Here is a 17,200-nt window from a genome sequence, read left to right as displayed (position 1 = left end):
AATGTGGCTGGTTTGGAGCATAAACAGTGGTTGCAGGGTCTCAAATACTGGTAATGAGTTGGCCCCTGGCTCATCACAGAGTCCAAATGGAATTCTGCTATTTAGGAAGAAGCAATTGCTTAATACTATTTTCTTTGGCTACTATGACTTTTAATTTATTGCATCAGGATTTTTTATGTGGGAGGAGGGGAGGAGGGCAAGGGGGTTAGTGGATTGATTCTCTTGTTTTAGTTTTTTCCTGTTCCAATAATCAATATTTTTAGGACTGAAGTCTAGAGTATTTTCTTCCATGAAGAAAACCTACCACTCAAAATTTATCTATGTGTATGCCTGCTGATACAGAATTGTAATATTTACTAGCCACATTTCTCAGACAGTAAATACCAACCATTTAGCTAGTGCCTGGAAGTTTTTGATTTTACATCATGTTTCATGCTTAAGTTCTCTTTAGGGCAGCATGTGAAAATAATGTTCAGTGTTGGGCATCCTCATCAGATAACCCACTACAAGTAATACACCAAACACTGCATTTCATGTAAACAGAACCTTCCTGATGCACTCTGCAGCTCTACACCCAAGATACAATTTTTTGCCAAAGTATCAAATTAAAACATTCCCTTCGCTCTGAAAGTTATTTTCAAATAGAGAACAAAGTAATGTGAATGCCAGCTCATGCTGCCATTCAAAATCATCACATTTGTACAACAGCTAGGCAAAAATCTTTAGGCCAAGTCCACATCTGAACAACTCAATTCAGTGTCCTCATTCCACGTGCCATGACTGACTTCCACTAATAACTAAACAAATGTATTTTTACTAAAATTGGGTAGTTACGTAAAATATCTTTGTGTAACAAAACGCAGGCACTCCCAAATCTAAAACATATTTAGTATACCTTGTTGGGAGAGACCAAACTCAGCTTTAATGGCCAGCAATGAAGAAGCTGAAATTATTACAGTGGCTGCCCAAGACAATGTTTGGTCTTTCCAGATTGGCAGGGTAAAATGAACTAATTAAGTTCTGCAGTAATTGGAGATACTGCAATATGGTATGGCTTCATTAAGGGCCAGTAGTTTACCAGCTGCTCAGTGTCTCCTTCTGCAGCAGATCCAAAAGTGTTTCCTAGTCTCTGAGCATTTGCAATATGTTCTGGATAAAACTGCAGGATCTGGATTTTAGAGCTCACTTCTGAATTATTCATTTACAAAGCACCATTAAAAATGTGACTCAAAAGTGGGGGTTTTTTTGTGCATGTGTGTATATAATGCACAAAAATATCAGAACTGGTGCACAGTTTCAGGTTAAATAATGAAAACCAAAAAAATTTTCTTTCTGGAGCTACAGAAGGCAAAACACATTTTCCTTAAGAAAAAAATCCATGTAACCTTAGTACAAAAAATTAAGATCCAGCTATCACACCTTTCAGCCCTTCTAATGGCAATATTCATTACCAAAGTAGCTTTGAGTGCTGCCTCCTTTGTGGGATGAGATGTCTCCAAAGACACCAGCTGACAAAAGGAAATGTGGCTGTACACCTCTGCCTCTTTGTGCGTGCAGCAGCCAGTTCAGGATTGTTGTTTCAATGAATATGCTTGCATACTTAACAAGATGGTCAGGATCTTGAATTGTTGTTTGACAAATATGACAGCACTGATTGGGTCCTGTCACTATTTTTCAAGGGGGCATATTTAGGTCAGTGTCTTATCTCTAGCAAAGAGTTAAGCCTTGCCAGTGTCATGCTCTACCCTGGAGAGCAATGCTTGTCAGGAGACCTTTTAAATTTTATTTAGTTGTGCTAGTGACACTTAAACCCAAAAGGATGGCTTGTTTTGTTTTTGTTACAGCCATGTAACTGTAAAGAGCCCTCCTATTTTCAGTTTGAAAACTCGTACATAAATACAGCAATATTAGTCTTAACTTTGAATAACAATTCAGCTAATTACTCTTAACATAAATAGGTTACATGGAGGAAGTGTTCTTCTGGCCAATATACTGATATATAGTACGTAACAGCACACTGATTTAAATATTAACCTGCCACTTAACACTTATCTGTAATTCCAGCCAATGCTTGTACTTCCCTTCTCAGGAAAAAAAAAGTATTCTGGTCATTAGTCCAAAGCCTCAGGTCAAAGTTAAGGGAGGCAACATTGACCAGTGATTCACTAAGGAATGAATCACAACCACAAGCACGAGGTAATGGCAAAGAACTCTTAAAAAGAACCTTGCGGTCTAAAGCAAACATTTTGCAATTTTCCTCCTTCAGCCTCCCCACAGTCTTCCTCTTTATTTCCCTGCCTTGTCTAACACCAGCACACACATACACAGAGGTACCCACGCAGGCAGGCATTCTGCTTTAGGTTCATCACTGAAGCGATTTTCCCCTTCTACTGTGAAAGTATTCCAGAAGTGACTGTGTACTCAATGCCTGGGTGTTAAAACTACAGCTATTAAAACGTGTTCCCCTCTCCTGTGCAAGAACAACACGCTGGTTTTTAGATGCCTCAGCACGAGGTGCTGGTCTCTGAAAGACTCGTTTGGAGGGACAAGTGAGCACAGACTGGCATCTCAGCTGGAACACGTGCACCGAGTCCTGTGAAAGATTCATCTGACCCAGAGCTGGCTGCTGCCCTTCAGAGCCCGGCTGACCACTTCCCTGAATATCAGACACATTTACTGCAAAGGCACAGCTCATGTGACAGCCTCCACAAGCGCCCACTTGTTCTTTCCTCCGTTGTGCAACTTCTTGGATTGCATCAGAGGAAATGATGGGTTTGGCAGAGCCCAGAGGCCGTGCAGGAAGAGCCCGGCCTGTGCCCAGGAGGGATTGCAGCCACGGTGCTTCCCCCTCGCCTGGAGCTCAGCTCTCTCCCTCTGAACACCCAGGCCAAAGGCAAATACCTTATGGGATTCAACTTGTGTATTACTGCTGTCCAACATTTTTAGCTTTGGAGAAATGGTATGGGTTTCAGGCTTTTCCCAAGCAGACAAACAACAAATTGATTTTGGTTGATTTTGGTTTGATTTTCTTTGCAATTCTGAATACAGAACAACAGAAGACATGTTTGCTTTCCCATGATCCATGTAAGCAGGAGGTGCCTTGTACTGATGGTTTGATTTTTCTGTTCATTTAGTGATATGCTCTTCCAACCACATTGATAGCTTAGTTTGGACATATAAAGGCACTTTTAATAAGATAAACATAAATGTTAAACAATTCACATTAAGCCACCATCTGGGCCCCAATGGAAATTTTCATGTTTTAGATTTACATATCAGCATTTGCCATCTGGGCAGAGTCTGTTATACATTTTATGAGAAAATCTCTGACTACGTTGTTAAGTTTGACAATTAACTCTTATTGCTCCTAAGCAAACATTTGCAGAAGGGTAAACAAAGAGACCCTGTTTCCATGTAACTTCATAGACTGACTTCCATGTTTTAAACAAAATGCTAATCTTTTGTTTTATCCCTGTCTGGTTTACCTGACTGGTTTTGGTGTTGTTTGGAATATAAGCCATTTACAGGTAGCCTTGCTAGAATGGAAACATCCAGCATCCCAAGTGTCAGCAGAGAAAAATCTCAGCACCTTGCACCCATTGTAAGCCATCCCCTGGATGCAGAGCACATTGTGAGGTTTGTGCATCTACTTCTAAAGTCATGCCTTTTGCACCATAAACTGAGATGACACGAGCAGAATCTCTCACCAGACAAGGATTTGTTTTCCTTTCCCATGATCTGTTAGCACCTAACCCCACCAAGATGATTTCACATGCCAGCATGAGTCAATAAAGGAGCCACAGAATGAAGGGCTATTGCATCCAGCAGAGAGCCCAACCAGCACCGCACAAGGAGCAGGAGAGCATTCCTACAGCTCACTCACAGACAGGGACAGGGCAAAGTACCCCTCAATTCTTATCTGTTTTCCAGAAAGTGAAGGGAATGAAGAAAAAAGCACCTTACATTTCTGCTTTAATAAAAAACATGTTGGAAGTGAGGCTCAAGGACCTGAGATACTTCAAGGCAAGAATGAAACAGAGGCCATCAAGTAATAAAGCAAGTACAAGAGGAGCTGGAAACATCTTACCACTTCAGAAAAGCACAGTGGAAGCAACAGCTGAAGACTTTCACCTCGTTATCCTTTGGAGGAACTGATTTTGTTCAAGTAGTTTTTAAGAACTATTTGTAAATAATTTAATGTTTTCAGATGATCTGACATCCCCATAACTACTGTTTGGTTTTCTAAATCTTTTTCAAGGTAAGTTACTTAATTACAGTTTACAATTACAGAACAGAATTCTGGACATATAAGCCTTATGCTTAAGAGAAGGCACAGAAAGCAGATAAAGTTAACCCAACACCCTTTTTAAAAACAATTGAGAAGAATGGGGAAAAGGGAATGACAGAAGTTATTTACACTGGTGGGCAGAGGGGTACAACAGCAATTTCAGACGCTGGAATTCTGGGTTTGGAAGTGTGACAGAACAAACAGCTGTCAAACAAAGCCACATGACAGCAACCTGTGATTTGTGAATACACAAGGTCAAATCCCGACTGCCCTGCAGAGCAGTCTGCTGTCCCACATTTTTCACCAAGACCTTCTAAGAAATCTGGAAGGCAACAAGGTGCTTGGATGGATGCAAGGGGATGTCTTTTCCTCTTTCACACCTGTGCCACCTAACAGTGCACTGACATCAAACCAGTATGTTTTGACACTACACCAGCCTGCTCCTCTTTCTTTATGCCCATTTGCTCTTCCTGGTCCTCAAGTCTTTGGATGCCTGAGCCACAAAACATTCTTAAAGCCCTGGCAGGCTAACTTACCTAGGCAAGGACTCAAAAAGGGTTGAAAAGGCCTAGCTGTGAAGAAGTGATATTGCTAGAGAATTTTCACTCCCTGTCTGTATAAATAAACCTGTTAAATGCTGTCCATGCTGAATGTGCATTGTGGGACATTCTTCTGCCCCAACATAGCCAGACAAGATCAGTTCCTGAAATGTTAAGTCTATGTATGCAAATTTGTATTTTCTCCTAACACACATCTCATATTTCAGACTGTACCTCCCACTGTATTACAGCAAGCTCTCTTAATAAATGTCAAGCTGTCAGGATCTACACTTATAAATTAGATTAGTTGAAAAATTCCTTGGCTGGATTGCCCAGCATTCTTAAGAAAGCTTCACTACAAGCCTTGTCCAAGGGCATTACTCTGACAAAAAGACTGGGCTGGAAGTACAATTCTTCTGGATACTACTCAACCCTCTGGATTCTCCCAACCCTCACTCCAGACACAACTCCTCTGAGAGGTGGATTATTTATGCATTTTACCTGAAATGTCATCTTCCAGGAATAGTAGCAACAAAGGTTAAATCCGTAAGTTATGTACATCTTTCAACATGATGGTTTTCTTGAACACACCCCATGGCATGCAAGCTTTCCAAACTGACAGGGAAAAATATACCTCGTATATACCTTGTAAAAAACACACCCTGTATGGTGAAAAGACAAGTTTCTTTAAGCCTGAAGAACATAAAAAATGAGCAAGAATGTAACTGCAATAAAGCATAGCTGTTGAAGGCTGTTTATGGTCATTAATGTACTAACTTTATTTCAATTCCAAAACCTGCAAAATCCTAATACTAACAGTAAAGCAAGACCAAAGCAGGTAAAGAAAAACATCATCAGAAACACAGCAAAGAACAGGAGAAGAAAGGACAGAGAACAGTTCACTTCTTCACTCTGGCAAGTCTTCTCGTTTTCTGCAAAATCAATCACCCCACCTTGCTGACACTCCTTAAATCACTGGCCATGCGCCTCACAGCCCTCCCCGCCTGGGGCGCAGGAGGAGCAACCCGCTCCTCTCTGGCTCCATCTCATCACCAACAATCAGAAACACATATCTGAGTCCTCTTCCCACCACATCTGGTCTGCCTTGAGGTGACCATTCATGGTACAACAGATCAGGGGATTCTTGCTCAGTGCTGTGGATCTGTAGAAGACTGTTTCATGATCTCAGACACCCCAGAAGCAACTGTGCTTTTCTAAATTGTTTAATCAATACATATTTTAGATGGTAGGTTTAAAATAGTAAGAGTTCCATATAGAGTGTTGGTTTCCAGGGGCTGAGTGGGGTCTGGACTGTACTCAGTCCTCAATGTACTTAAAAAAAAAATAGAAATCCCCAATCCGCTGTCTCGTTTGCATGGCTTACAGAAAGCAAAATCTTAAGTTTGACATTGGTACATACTTTCTTTGTCCAGTACCTGATTTTTCCAAAGTTATCCTCTAGTACTGAGGACCAGATCTATCACGCATTGTATCTGTTCCAAATTCCCTTATTTCTGCCTTAGTCATAAGGAAAAGACAGAGTAAGGTCTAACATGGAGAACAGATGACAATGATTTTTACTTGAATAAACTGAATTATGCCCATATTTACAAGTGCTACCATGGCTGCTCAGAACAAGCTAAAAATTGCCATGGTTGTGATCCCACTTCTTAATTTCCAAACTTAGTCCTAAAACTCTTGACATCCCAGAGTGCTTTCTGAAGCATCTGTATCTAAAGCAATGAGCTGTACATGTTTTCAGAGCTTTGCTTTTTTAGTCAAATGGGTTCTGGTTTTCCCTTTTCAGTCTTAATTATATCATGTTAATACTATTTTCACTTTTCCAGTATATTTGGCTAGTAGTGTTGCAGCCCCTTACACTCCAATTCTGAATCCCTCTTTCAGCTTCACGGAGTTATTGACTTGCTATTTCTTTATCTTGCATCAGCAGCATTACGAAAGTAAGTCAATAAGCACAAAAAGTTAATATGTATTCAAGTTACAAGCTATTACACAAGTTGCATAATGAACTTGGGAGGTTGGCAAAACTACAGGATTGTTTTCTAAGAGTGGGTTAGTCTGACTATTTGTTTTCACTTGATACATCAACAAAATTCTGCTGTGCTGCCCCAAAAAGTAAAGCGAGCGATGTGCCTGACTTTCTAGCTGTTGTCTTATCACCATGTACCACACCATAAAACCCCTTTTTGACAGGTATTCAAACAGCAGCCATCTCAGATAGACCAGCTCTTCCTGAAATTAAATACGGCTTTAATGGCTTCATTTGTGTGTGGGTTTTTTTTTTCTTTCCCAAGTTGAAACAGCATCATAATGAAATGGGCATTTATTGAATTCTGTAATTTATACAACAACAACAAAACCCTATATGTAAACAAATAATATAAGAAAAATACTGCTGATCTTTTAACCACAGGAATACAAAAGCCTTTGCATTCCACTTTATTTTCTATATTGAACCTACAGTATTTGAAAAAGAATTATCTGTTAAATTATTATCTTCAAGCTATTCTGCTGTACCCAGCCAAACATGTACTCTGCAGACATTGCCACAGGATACTCACTAGTTTATACACAAGAGGATTTGTTTATAATAATGGCTCAGTCATCTGGGAAACATGATCCAGTCAAATTATAGCACATTCTTTTGTCCAATCAAACAAATCAAGAAGCAAAATGAATATAGGAACAGAGAAAAGAACCTAAAAATCTGCAAATAATATTAGATTGTATAAAACTTGGGTTACAACCTATTAGCCACTATTTCAATGTCACACCTTTTTGAAAAGCACGTCCCAAACCAAACACGAAAACTGTGTGTTTGTTTGAGGATCCATATATTCTCCAGGATTATATCTTTCTGGTACTTCATGTTTTCCCAGCATTGGCATCTCAGTGTAAAGTCCCCATTTCCAGCTGTCGTGCTGCTGATGGCTGGGCAGGTTCCAGGGCCAGCACCGGCTGGGCCATTACAGCTGCAGCACTGGATGTGGACACTGCATGCTCCACACTGCCAGAGGCACGGCTTGGCAACTTCCACCTCACTCACCTCGTAAGGAACTCACTTTGTTATGGCTGTTTGTGGACCCAGCAGCAGTGACAAGCAGCTGGAGTGCCTGAGGGAGTTTGAGAGCAAAGAGGTTCACCCAGTGTCCTGCCAGCAGCTCTCTCTCAGAAACACAGGCAGCTACCGTGGCTGCAGCAGGGACATTCCATACAAACACCTCATCAGCCAGGAGAACTGTCTTCAGACTAAAAGCTTAAGAAGAGGGTTATAGTGCAGGGAACAGTGTTTGCTCCAGATGTGCCCACATCTGGCAGAGCACACAGGCACACAGTTCCCACTGCACATGGGGCACAGGTGTAAAACACCTTTGTGAGTCAGTCCTGCAATTATCATGCCCTGTTCACATACATAACCCATACAGACCGTGCTGGGGGTTCAGTCACAGCACAGTTCTCACTAAACAAGCAGGGGCAGGGTGTTTCTTTTTTGAGTATTCAACTTCTAATACACTTATTATTTAGTTTCTGCAAGGGGAAAAGAAACCAAACCCAGAAAAGAGGCCAAAAATATATTGCTATTCAACTGCTCACTGCTGGGCTGTACAGAATCATAACAGGTTTGAGAAAGGGATACCCAGAGGGGCAGGTTTTAGCTGTGCTGGCAATATCTTTCCAAAAGAGTAATTCATGGTTAAATGGCACTGTGAACTTAATTTGACACTGTGAACAGCCTTCATTAGTGACATACTTCAGTCAATAATAATACCATTCAACTGTGCACTGTTGACCAAGAACACTCTGCCTAAATTTACACAAAACATCATAGAAATCATTATTTAATTTGCATGAAAAGAGTTCCTGTAGCCTCTTCCTTTTCTCTAGCCACACCAAGATACATGAATTATCCTTCCATATAACGAAGCAAGGATAGATTTTACTCATCTTCTTAAGTACTTGTAATTCAAACATTTATCTGCAAAAAGCAAGCCTCTGTAAATCAGCCTCCACAAAGGCTTCAGTAATCTCTTCATATGAAGGTCCTGCAAAGTTAAACAACTAAATCAGAAAGCTCAGTAAGGGCCAACAAGTTGGGCATTTATCATTTCATGTCAATTTATCATTTCTGTCCACAATGACAGCTTTTGCTTAAAAAAGGTAAACCCACTGAGGAAGTGAATAATAACTGGGTAGAAAACTAAAGCTCTGTGTGGTGCATTCCAGCCATCACTTTTCAACTTATAAATTCTGAAAGCAAAAGGATCTAACTCATCTTCCAAGGCATAAACCAAAGCAGGTAAGTGGTTTTATACCTCTGGCCAAAGTAATGGTAATTTTCTTCAAAAGAGCAACAAAACTGCAAAACCCAACCATCAGTAACTATCCTTCCATCCAAAACAAGAGCCTCCACTGCCCACCACTTTCCTTGGGGCTTCTTCCATGTCTGTCCCCTTGGAGTAGACTCATAGCCCATTTTATTAAAAGCTCTCATCCCAAGCTTCATTTTGCATTTAAAATAATTCTATGGGTCTGACCTTAGTGACAGTGTTTCAGAATAATCTGAAGAACTCCATTAACAGTTTTATGTTAAATGGCTTCCATTCTCCACTTTGCAAACAAAAAGAAACTTTGAGAGATGAAAGATGTTTAGAGATGTACACACTAGCTGTCAGCTGAGCAAAGATTCCCAAGAGTGGTCAGCACAGACTAGACTCCTGAAGTGGTCCATGATAAAGGATTATAAATCAAGCCAGAAAACATTCCATGGCACTACAACATTTCACTGAGTCACAACAAGTCATAGCAGTTGAAGAATTAACCTGATAACATTCTAGTTCAAATACTAAAACCAAAATAGAAAGTACAGTATCAGAAGTCACTGTGCTGTAATTCTCTCTTACAACCTGTTACAGCTGTTACACAGCTATAAGGCACATTAATATAGTGTGCATTTCCATAGCCAAATAATTAGATTTAAATAATTTGGAAGACCAGCTGTCAGAAATAACAATTTAGATTCAAATATAAGTTCTGGTTTTCATATTATGCTATTTTAATAGCACCATTTTTGTTACCAACTTACTTCTATTTTCATCCTTTGGCATCTTAAATCCTACTCGTTTCAAAAGTTTACTCAGGTTTATTTTACAAATATCAGCAGGCCAATCTTCCAGAAATTCCTCAGCTGACACAGATCTGCTCAAGACCCATCTACAGTAGAAACAAAGCCAAGTGTGAATATAATTCTGTGTCATAAAACAGATAACAGGTCCATGCATCTCATGTCAAGTAATTCACAGCAGATTGCACCAGGGCCTGTTGTACACTTGTACCAAGGACACTTCAGGACTATTTTATCTGTGCTGGTGCAGACTTATCAGTGACTCCTCCTGTGACAGCGGTGAAGTCAAGCATTAGTGTCACAAACTGGGGGGAATACCCCCACTGACAGGCTTTGGATGACCTCTGCTGCTACAGTCTCCATGTTCTCCTTCCAGCCATGAAGCATCTGAAAATCTTCCCCTCCTGAGCTGAGCTGTACCAGCCTTCAGAGCCACCCACTCCTCCCTGCCATCCTCTCTTGTGCATTGTTCTGCTCCCCAGCTGACTGTGGAACGCGTCATCTGGTCACATAACTGCACACAGTCTGACTGGAAATACCCTGATGTAGAAGCCAGTTCAGCCTCCTTGCCCAACAGCATGGAACTCAAGCACACAGCCCCTGCAGGCGGCAGGAAGAAAGGGTGAGGTGGCCGTGCCCATGTGGCAGCTGCAGAGCAGACACTGGAGCTGGCCCTCTCACACGGGGCAGCACTGCGAGGGGCACACTGCACCCACCACTGCGGCTGGGGAATGCTGAATGGGGAGCCCCCAGGCAGCACAGGGATTTCTCCACTCTAATTACAGCAATAAGTAGGAAGATACTCATTTTACCACAAGGTTTCAAACAAACAAACCCCCCATGATCTTTTTATCATTTTGTATTTTACAGCAAAATGGTGGTGATGATCTGAGCAGGAAGCAAATCAGAGCCATAGTAACTTTTCACGTAACTCAGCTGTTGAAAAGTCACTGCTTTAACATTTCGTAGGTATTAATTTTCAAACACAGCAAATAGACACACCCTTAATCATAAACCAAACCTCCTCTTACAGGCACACTATCAACTAAGCTCCTCCTGAGTCAATTTCCCGAGTATGCAAACTTTGTTTCGCAAGCTGTCTCCAGGAGTGGAATTTTTTGTTATACTTAAAAGAGACAGCACGTAAAATCAATACAGCAAACAGCAATAAAACTTTGAAACTGCAAGGCAGAAGTGGGGCCATGGAGGGAAAAGTTCATATCTTTACATTTCATAGCAATACATAAGATACTTCCTTAAAAGGTTTTAAAGAGATGGGTTCAAACTGATCTTACATAACTTTGTTGCTGCAACTTCAATCTTAAAGGAACTTTCTTTCCCTTTCCCTTCTCTTTTTAAACTAGATTGCTAATAATAATACTGCAGAAGTTAGGCTAAATTAACTGTAAGCCATGTACAAGGCTGAGGGGTTTCAACTCCCTCAGTACTGCAACAGCATCCACAGCTAAGACACACCTTATGAAATGGTGTAGTTTACATTTAAAGATAGAAAACATTAACAGTCATTTACAGTACCTTCCAATTAACTTTGCCTAAACAAACAGTTTTATATTCCTTCTTCCCAGTCTAAAAACTGCAGCTAATCAGGCCAAAATTAGAAATCTGAACTGACATATTAAAAAACCCTTCAGCTTTACCTGTAGTGCATGAATTGCAGCCATGTAAGTATTATTTCTAAGCTATGCCCATTCCACTACAGCTGTGCCAATTAGAACTTGTGCTAGGGTTTAATAATATACTACTGAGCAGCACTTATACTCTGCTGGTAGCAAAATGCTAACTTAACTTTGAGTTATTAACACTCTTTTATTTCCTAATAGCTTTTCAAGATCTCCAGAATAACATCTCAAAACATCTAAGTATTTTAAAGGGAATTCTGAAGTGAATATTAACATACAAATTACGAGGTGAATACAAAGCAAATGCATTGAGACATGACACTGAAAAATCAATGTGTCACTTAAAGAAAACAGAAAATATTTCACCAAGAATTCAAAATGGCAAAAGATAAAAACCAGGAGATCATAAGATAAAGACAAATGCTCCTCTCCAAAGCAGTCCAATAATTAAACACTTTTATCTGTACTAGATGTTGTTACAGACTGCTTGGTTACTCAAATTAATATTTAATTTAAATGTATGGTGCCAAATTAATACTTAATTTAAATGTATGGTTCTTAGAGACCTTGCTTCCATTTGAAAGGGCCACTGTTGGCATACACATGTCAAAGTAAAACTAAAGTAATATTAAAACAAGATAATATAATGAGGGATATTTATTTTTATTTCCTTATTTTAAAGAATAGTAAAGAAAAAATAAGAAATATATATCGAAAATTCACAGAAACAGAAAAATAGGTGTCACTCTGATTGTTTCACTACTGTGCTGCACAGAGCAGTAACACCGCTCTTTTATTTTAGAAAAACTTAAGTGCTCTAAGATAATTAAATTCTTGTTACTGCCAATTAATACGTGATTGTCACTAGCTTTGCTTTTTCCCGTACAGAACGCAGTTACTGGGTAGAAAAGCTAAAGTACACAATGCCTATCTTTAATTGAATGCATTTGCCAGTATCTGCTCCAGATAAGCCTTCCACAGCTTTCAGCAGTTTTACCCACCACAAGAAGCACTGCCGCCTTCAGTTCTCACCGCTGGTTTAATTGTTTACCTTAATGAAAGGAATATGCCATAAAAGCATTGCAGTTGAGCAACCCTGAGCGGCATTGCGCTTCACTGTCTATCAGTCACCCCTGGGTAACACAGATTCAAAGCCACTTCCAGCTCCTCCTCCTGACTCCTCATTGGTCATACTGAAAGACTTGCAGAGGTAGCAAATGAAGGGCTTTCAAAACCAATTAAATCAGTTTATTGCTGAAAAAGACTGAGCCGACCAACGTGTCATATTCTTTCCCCTTCACCTAAAGCGGCGTTCTGTGGCACAGAGTCCAACTTTGGTATAATACACTGGATCAGAAAACTGAACAGACTTCAAACCTTTCAAGTTTTCTAGGAATGTGCTACATTAAAATAATAGGTTACTTAGGGCTGGAATGAGATGGAGGCCAAAGCAAACTTTAACCAGGTGATTAACCTAGAGACTTTGCAGGACGTCTTGCTGGCTGCAACTCAATCAGCAGGGGATTAATATTTAATTCATGCCAATGGGTTACTGCCTGAACTTGTACTGCACTGGCCTCGGCCAAGACAATCATTGGAAATATGTCACACTCACACAAATTGGCCTAAATTTAGTGAATGGTTTGGTAATTTTAAAGCTAATCTTTATAATTGCAAAGAGAAAAAAAACCAGAAAGAAGCAGTGCTCAAGATACAAAAATCAAACTGATTTCTTCTTTGCAATGAGTCACACCCCCAGTGTTACAGGTATGGGTACACATGGCATCATTTACTGCCATCTTCATCTGCACTTTCTCTATTTTCTCTTTCTCCCTCAAGTTCACCCTTTTCCGAGCCTGCAATTGGCTATTTTCATTCTCCTTATAAAGTCCACTGCATTCCAAAACTTCTCAGTGGCAAACTCCAACAGATTTCGCTGCTTTGAGTTTTCTTAGTTCTACTGAAGAACAAATACAACAAAATTTTACAACTATGTATGAAAAACTCTACTAAGGAATAGTATGAACTGATTTTACTCAGAACAAATACTTCACTTGGGTCCTTGCACTTCTGATATTCCTCAACATCACCTCAAAAAGCCCTGCACACTCCACAAAGGTATCTGACATGTTTTTAACAAAATAAGTATGTTCAAGATGCTACATTCATTTCAGTCAGGATCACGGAAGTAGCAGTACTTATCAAACAGGTATTTTTCGGCTTTGCAAATTTAAGAGGTAAAGAAAGCAAAAGAAATCAAAACAGTATTCAGGTGCAACAATAGATACAATAATAATTTTCAACAATTTCTTTGTCTTTCAGGGTTATACATAACCCACAGCATTCTCATTCAGGATGAGTATTATGACAGCTCCATTTTTTCAATTAAAAAAGAAAAAGAATAAAGTAACAGACAGAAAGCAAATTTATTCTTGCCCATGAACATTACTGGGAAGTGAACACAAACCTTCCTAACCGCCCACACAGTCCTATAAAAACATCTCAGCTTCTTTAAAGCACACAAGAACATCCAGCTGCCTCCTGCTTACAATGAATGTTCTTTTCTATTCCAGTTTGGTCTCTTTCAAACATTTCCAAATAAACTTTCAAAGCCTATCTCTTCTCCAACTCTGAGTGCTAAAAATTAATTTCTTCAAGTCAGGTACATTTTCTGAGTCAATGAACTTGCTCTTCCCCCAGTTTCCAATACAACTGTAAATTCTTGGCACATTTTAAAGACATGCTACAGAACAGGATTCATATGATGCATATTTATTTACTAATAACAATATCCAATTAGCTGTTCTGAATGGATTGACAAGATCAGCTACATTCATTTCAGCCAAACATGCTACACTGAAAGATCTTATTTTGTGAGTTTTGAAGGAAAGAAAGCTCTACCAATACAGCTCAATATCAAGATGAGCACAGAACTACTGGGAATGTCAAAATAAATGCATTTTTACTTAAGGAAGTGCTTGTGATACTCTCTCATCTACTTCCTCCAAACTTATCCTCCATTTTAACAGATAACAATACATTCAGATATATGGGCATTTCTGAATTTTATCCACATAGATACATGAATAGACATATCTACAGATATACTGATCAGATATTCCTACTCAATAAGGTTATTACATCTCATTATCAAGAAACTAAAAAAAAAAAAAAAAAAAAACCACAAAAAAACCACCAAAAAAAAAAAAACCACACAAAACAAAAAACAAAACAAAAAAAACCCCAAACACAACACAAAAAAACCCCAACAACCCAAAAAGCAAAGACTTGCTGCCAGCCCTGAGTGTTTGACTTTCCCCCAGAATCTACCCTCATGTGGAAATGAGACACTGTTAGAAAATAAAAATAAACCCACCCGATGATTTCATGTGGCAGGTCAAGAAAAAGAAAAGTATGTGTAATTCCTCATTAAAGCCCTCTGTGCTGAAGAGATCACACTAATTGAGCTGGAGACTCTTCAGGACAGCTTTCTAGGTAAAAAAACCTAACAGATACACTTGCATGCACACTCAATTATTTGTCTACTTGGTTTTGCCAGTTACTGCAATTAGTCTTACTTGCAACCTAGTGCAACAGTGTCATTATTTGTGTTGAAGAGGGAATTCTTTTTGCCCTTTGGTTGTGAGGCCCAAAATTTAGTAACTAAAGGGCTTGTTGAGCTTTTTTACAAGGTTACAAGAAACCATTTCAATAACTTCACATTTATGGAAAAGAAAAGCTAAGTCCTGCATTTTCAAGTGTGATTTGGAACATCCAGACCACTTGTTCGACTGCAATCTTTTTTCTTGGATGGTTTGAGGTCCATGTAGGCAACATACCATTTTACCTCTGTGCACAGAGATGCATCCTTTTTCCAGGCAGAAAGGTACAAAAAGGGAATACTTTTTATAGGAATATTGTAGGCAATAGCTCTGCTATCTCCCCCAGAAGTGTGTAGGTGAAAGGTGGAGATTTTACATTCCAGTTAAGGAGTTGGATCAATCCTTACCACTCACCTTTACTGCTATGACCACTGCTACCAGGCACATGGACAGCAAGAACACCCTTCCCATCTGCTGCCTTGCAAAATCTGAGAGGCTAAATGCAGCTTGTGTTGCCCCCTGTTCATTCTGAGTGAACACCTTATGGTACAGGGTATGTGAATTTTCTACTTAATGAATACATTTAGGACTATATGTCAAAGATAAGTCGCTATCTGAAAAACACACTCCCTTTCCAGGCTAGGTCTGCAAGAGAAGAAAGCAGCAGCTGCCAAGCTCAGCCAGGAAAAGTGCAACAGGTGGCTTAGTAAAGAGGTTCTAAAAGCAGGCAAATGAGTAACCAAAGTGAGGTTTCTGGAAGACAAGTCACAGTGGATTGGGGAAGGTATGAAACCATATGAAACCATGTCCGCAGGAATTGGTTTGTTAAGAGTACCTGAGGAATGAGACCAAAAGTGCCTGGATAATATAGGCAAAACCAAATTCACAGGGTGCTTATGTAGCACAGGCCAAGACAGTGATCGCTGTTGCCGTATTTGCCAACAAACTGAGGGCAGGCAAGGTGGAGGTCATGACGGTGCTGCCCAGGGCTACAAAACCAGATGAGCCGAGCAGTGTTACGAGCAGCCCAAGACCAGAAAGGAACTGTCCAGTGACAGGGAAAGGTACATCCAACGCTGCGGAAGGGATAGCACCTGCAGGAAGCACACGCTTCTATATCCTAGAGCATGGACAAGGTTAGAAGAAGCTCTACTGCATAGCGTATATTATCCTGACACACACTAGAAGAGCATCAGAACACTTGAGTCCTAATTTAGCAGTATGAAAAGAATTAAAGCAGCTCCAGAACAAGTTTTAAGTATTACTTCTTTAAACCTAGCATTTTGTTGATAAGAATACGCTTCTATTCAGACACCCAAGAAAAACACAATAATATAAATTTATAATAGAGTTCAATTATGTTTCCAGTTATTCACGCAGCTCTTGTGCAGCTAGTTTGCCACACAGCAGTACTGAACTTCCCCAGGCTTCGAGAGAAGAGGCTCCCCAGCACATGAGTACAAACCACGACACCTCTGAGGCTCCGGGACACTGCCCCGGCAGAGGCCGCCCCGGCCGGACCGAGCTGTGCCCAACGCGCTGCCGGGGGCAGCCCCGGCTCGGGCTCCGCGGGTTTGCGTGTGCGAGGCTGATCCGGACCCGAAGGCGAACCCGGACCGCGCCGGGACAGCGCGGGGAGCGGGCCCGGACGGCAGCAGCGGAAAGCGGGGGTAACTCACCCGAGTGCGAAGCGGTAGCGCTCGGGCCCGCCGGGGGCAGCGACTCGAGGCTGCACCGGCTCGGGCAGCCCCTCCGGCGCCTCCCCGGCCGCTCCCTCGGGGGCGGCTCCGGCCCCTGGCCCTGCCCGGCCCTGCCCGCGCTCTCCAGCTGCGGGCGGCGGCTGCGGGCGGCCCCGGCTGACCCCGGCCCGCCCCGCGGGCGGCGCGGCCCCGCCCCTACCGTGACTCAGCACGTTCCGGGGGGCGGGCCCGCGCCACGTGCTCCGCGCGCGCGTGACGGGCGCCCCGCCCCTCGCCCGCCGGCCGGGC

General features: G+C 41.1%; 1 protein-coding gene across 2 annotated transcripts in view; it reads right to left on the bottom strand.

The window, feature by feature from the left end:
* The window catches only part of NFE2L2 (NFE2 like bZIP transcription factor 2), a 28,112-nt gene that overhangs the window by 10,746 nt on the left and 166 nt on the right, over nt 1-17,200 (bottom strand). The window contains exon 1 of one of the 2 annotated variants that reach the window (XM_063400446.1): nt 16,892-17,087. The exons of the other annotated variant lie outside the window; for it this stretch is intronic. The gene's annotated coding sequence lies outside the window, so the exon portion shown is untranslated. Of the gene's footprint in view, nt 1-16,891; nt 17,088-17,200 lie in introns of those variants that run through there. 2 annotated transcript variants of the gene reach the window in all.

Source organism: Prinia subflava, chromosome 6 (genome assembly GCF_021018805.1).
Source record: "Prinia subflava isolate CZ2003 ecotype Zambia chromosome 6, Cam_Psub_1.2, whole genome shotgun sequence".
Lineage (NCBI taxonomy): Eukaryota > Metazoa > Chordata > Aves > Passeriformes > Cisticolidae > Prinia > Prinia subflava.
This window is presented reverse-complemented; position numbering and strand designations above follow the sequence as displayed.